This window comes from Engraulis encrasicolus, chromosome 12, assembly GCF_034702125.1.
Source record: "Engraulis encrasicolus isolate BLACKSEA-1 chromosome 12, IST_EnEncr_1.0, whole genome shotgun sequence".
Classification (NCBI taxonomy): domain Eukaryota; kingdom Metazoa; phylum Chordata; class Actinopteri; order Clupeiformes; family Engraulidae; genus Engraulis; species Engraulis encrasicolus.
In genome coordinates, this window is record NC_085868.1 from 14,998,333 (window position 1) to 15,003,332 (window position 5,000).

General features: G+C 44.3%; 1 protein-coding gene across 1 annotated transcript in view; it reads left to right on the forward strand.

Annotated features, from left to right (window-relative positions):
• unc5cb (unc-5 netrin receptor Cb) overlaps positions 1-5,000 on the forward strand; it is a 360,953-nt gene that overhangs the window by 279,789 nt on the left and 76,164 nt on the right. The window lies entirely within an intron of this gene.

Consider the following 5,000-nt stretch of genomic DNA (forward strand, 5'->3'; position numbering starts at 1 on the left):
CTCTCTCTCTCTCTCTCTCTCTCTCTCTCTCTCTCTCTCTCTCTCTCTCTCTCTCTCTCTCTCTCTCTCTCCATTTACATATTTCCAAACGTCTGATCGAATTTGACAGTCAACTTATGTCACAGACGGATCCTGCTACCTGCGAAACATGATGCATTCGTTTTTATCCTCCCTTACTTTGACAACCACGGAGCAGTGGTGTAAAAATAATACCCGTGAGTTCTTCCTTTTCTACGTTTTTTTCTTTTTGCAAGCAAGTCTTCTCAGCACAGAAAAGCAATTACCCCTCTGACAGTCATAGGTTTCAGGAGCAGCTACATTTAAAGCAACGACAAGTAATTATAATGTACTGAACTCTCAAGGGACGGGTAAAAAAGAAACCTCTTTTAATTGCAGTGCATCTGTGATCACCGAGATTCAAGTGTCCTCGGAAGATTAATATACACCAGTGACAAGGCGTAAGCATTCATTGTTTGTTGTTGTCGGCTTCATTTTTTTCATGTTTACTTTATTATTGCGATTCATTATTGTATTTATTTTTTGCCTGATAGATGAAATAGCTGCTGACAAACAAATCAAAGAGTTATTCGGCTTCTGTGGCACTCGTGCTCTTGCTGAGTGGAAAAAAAGTGAGGGGAGGGAGGAGATGGGAGTAGGAAAGAAGGAGGGAATGAGAGTTGTTGTTCTTTTTTTTAATTCCTTCTTCCCCTCCAGGTTTGTTTTTCAGCCGTTAATGCTGTGTAATCTCCCAATTCATCTCCGCTCTACAGCTCCAGACTCCAAACGGAGAAAGAAAGAAAATAAAAGAAAGAAAAAAGATGTGTGAACCCCAGATGTGGTTTTGGCTTGAAGGTTTACTTTTTTGAATAGTTGTTAAGTGGTGTTATTCTGTGTGTCATGTGTGTGTGCGTGTGTGCGTGTGTGTGTGTATGTGTGTGTGAGAGAGACAGAGAGAAAGAGTGTGTGTGTGTGTGTGTGTGTGCATGCTTACGTGCGTGCGTGCGTGCGTGCGTGTGTGCGTGCGTGCGTGCGTGTGTGCGTGCGTGCGTGCATGCGTGTGTGTGCACGCATGTGTGTGTGTGTGTGTGTGCGTTTGTGTGTGCGTGCGTTCATGCACGTGTGTGTGCCTGCCTGTTCTGGTTGTGTGTGTTCTTAGACGAGATCGTAAAATTTCCACTGTGCCTACTTCGAGCCCAGTGGCATTTTCTCTTTTCATCCATTATGTTTGGAGAGGAGGGTGGTGCTTACGGGTTGGCGTGGAGGCAGGGTGGTGATTGCATGGTGGTGGAAACTGAAAGTAACTGTTTCATTTAGGGTCTCTCCGGTGGTTGTGCAAAGACTGTGCAGTGGTTCCCCCCGAGCAGTTTGTTGTAGCTGTCATCATGGGTACTGACAGTTGAGAAAAAATATGTTATTATTAGGATAGACAGGAATGAAAGTCAGCACACAATGAGAAAGTTTCAATGTGTTAAAAGGATGTAATGCCCACTCATAAGATGTTGGCCCTCTGGAGTCCAACCTCATAAAAAAAATCTTTTCGATGTGCATGGCTCCTATTTTTTTGTTTGGGAAACATTATTAACCCAAATGTAGTAGTAGGCAGTGCATGTGTTTTACATCTATAGCACTGCTACTGACCACGTCAAATTTCGAGTATAGCTTCCATGGCTACTAGAGTGTTTTTACCCTTCCCATTGTGTGGAGTTGTGGAGTGTTGTTTGAACACAAAGCTACAATTCAAGGTTTCACACAACTTACAATAAGAACTTAAATTAACTTGGAATCCTGAGGCAGCTGGTGAACTGGTGATTTCAAGATAAACCATGCTGATTTTGTACAGCACATAGCAGAATTCATTGACTATATAAGTTATCTTGACTTATCAATGATATCATTTTTTTAACAGTGTACATGCGCTGCTGTTTTGCCCGGCGTGACCCAGATGAACTTGTTGAAGTCTATCCGTCACGATCCAAATAGAAGAACCAAGTACTTTCAAGTTTCCGAACACTGATTTTCAGTGTGGACATAGTCAGTTGATTCAAGAGTAGGGTCAGGCACAGGCACCAGCACTGCTCTCTGTGGGGCTGAAAACACTGCAAGTGGACCGTGGCGTGTTTCGACAAGGCCACAGACACTGCCTCAGACAGCATGACAGGGAGTCCTGGGCGAGACTCTGTGATCCGTTTGACCACTGATGCTTTTTGAAATGTTCTGAGAAATCACTGGCCACGTTGTGCACGTTGTCTTTTTTTTTGGCCAAGATCAACAAAAGAAATGACAGACCAGAGAGGAGGGAGAGTGAAAGATTGAAGGGGGGAACACACGGGTCAGCAAACAGCTGACGATAAACAGACAGATTTTCATGTTAGCTGTTCTCCACAGTCGCCACAAAGACCCTGCTCACACCGTTTGAATAAGGGTTAGGCTGGGAGAATCACAAACATTACAGGAAGATTGAAAAAGAAAGAAAGAAAGAAAGAAAGAAAGAAAGAAAGAAAGAAAGAAAGAAAGAAAGAAAGAAAGAAAGAAAGAAAGAAAGAAAGAAAGAAAGAAAGAAAGAAAGAAAGAAAGAAAGAAAGAAAGAAAGAACAAGGGTAAGGATAACAAGGGTAAAAGTCAACCGAGAGAGACAGAGAGAGAGAGAGAGAAAGAGAGAGACACAGAGAGAGAGAGAGAGAGGGCAAAGACAGAGAACATAAGAGAGAAACAGAGGAAAATAGAGGAAGAAAGGGAAGAAAGGCTAGAGACAAGAGATCGATGTGGCATATCAAGACGTCACCCTAACGTTTTTAGTTTCTGAGGCCGGCGGTGAGGAGCTTCAACTGACGTGCCGATAAGAGAGAATTAATTGCCCGCATTGATTAATCACACCAGTGAGGATTGCTCATGCCTAGTCAGTTCTTGCCTTCCTCCGACCCCACCTACACAACTCACACTCACATTCACTCTCTGCCCTTTTGAAGAGACCCCACTTCCTACACTCTGGGTGCATTCCAATGTGCACACTACCGTCCTCCACTTGTGCTTGTGGCCTCGCCCCGCCTCCTGGTCCCGCCTCCATGGAGAAAACAATAAAGTTTCCCAGCTGTCAGCCTAGCCAAAACCATTTTTTGGGGGGCTATTCTTCATTCACCATCCAGTTTGCAAATGAGAAAATGACTTTACAATTGAGCTTTTGCGAGATATTGAAATATAATGCTGTAGTCAGTGATGTCATCACAACGTATTACTTCCTGGTAAGAGGCCACAAGCACAAGGGGAGGACGCAAGGTCGCATATTGGAACGCAACCTCTGAATGCCAATGAGTAATACTTCACCTCCTATTGTTTATTGCCAAGGATGAGAAATGATGACGTGATTATTTACGAAGCTTTTGCTAGTGATGAGGATTGACAATGCCTGTCACAGCAGTAGCCCCAGAACATGCAGCGTTCCATCAGTGTAACCAGTGACCACTATATAACTACAATATTATGCAGAGCCTTTAGAAATACATTATGTCATTGCCAAACACCATATTTGTAACAGGGGCCATGTCTTAAGAGTTTAACCCCCTATTTAGGCTACCATATCTTCCACCCAGTGTCACAAATTTGTCGTAGATATTTTCCACTGCCATCAAGTATTCCTATTTGGGTGAAATTTTATGGGAAGGGTAGTCCAACCTCCAAACTGCTTTTGAATGGTCCAATGCGTTTCTGGACGCTTTCCTCTTCCAACATGCCAGGGCCAAGAAGTAAAAATGGCATACCCATAGCTGGTGAAACTTGTGTCATAATGCCCAAAAAAGTTAGGAATTATTACGTAACGCTGTAGGCCTATGTCCTTGGAACCGGATAAGCTGTTTCCTTGCAAATGACCGGTTGGACCATTCTTCATATTTCAACAAATGTAAAAATTTAAAGCCAGTAGGCTGGAATACTTGAAATTGATGGTGATGGTAAAAGATTTGCGGCAAAAAAGGATTTGCGAACAGGCAATACAAATTTTGATGACGAACCACTTAAAATGTTACACACTGGATCGTTAAATCAAACAGTAACTCACCAGGAGGTTAGGAGCATCGACTAAACATATACGATTTATTCTACCCTCATTCCAGATTCCAGCCTTTCTTGCTCATTTTTTTTTCCTCCCTCTTCTCCTTACCCCTGAAGATATGCGATTTCTGCATTTTTTCCCCCTCAGCTTTTCCATCTCTCCCTCCTCTCCTTAACTCCTCCGCTCCTCCACTCCACTCCACTCCTCTCGTCCGCTGAAATCTATGGCGGTGGAGCATTAGCTCTCTCTTTTGTCAGATTGATGGCTCATTTGTGGAGAGTATAAAACCCATAACCGTATGGATTTAGGCTCACTTCCTCTTGATTGATTTTCCTGCTGGTGCCGAGCTAAAAGGGTGAAGCCACTTAGGTCCCTGCTAACGACCCTGTGCCGACGGCCGGCCCCCGGCCCCCCTGCCGTGGTTCACATGATCTAAAAAGCTCACATTATGGGGGCATATCACTGTGGATATATTGTGTCTCTAGTGTGTCTGGAATGTGAGAGTAGGTGTATGCGTGTGCGCGTGTGCGTGCGCGCGTGCCCGTGCGTGTGTGTCGTCTATGCATGCGTCTGTGGTCCATGTGTGTGCATCTGCCTGCCTAAGCATCCATACTATGTGCATTTGTATGTGATGTGTGTGTGTGTGTCTACAGTATGTCATGTGTGGCAGTGGAGACGGAACAGAAAAGAGAGAGTGAGATCACCACCCCTGCCAGTTTCTGCTCCAATCCCGGGTCGTGAACCCATGATCCGCTAAGATTACCGTTGAACCAGGCATTAGCCAGCTGAGGTAACGATCTGCTAAGGCCATTAGCTTCAGGTTGAACTAAAGACACCCACACATAGCTTACCGTATGTTCAAACCATGGGGCAAGTTCGGGGGAAAGGCTATTTTGAAAAGAAATTGCCTGATAAATACCGATGATGATAATCGGAACCTCCAGGCCCGGATCCA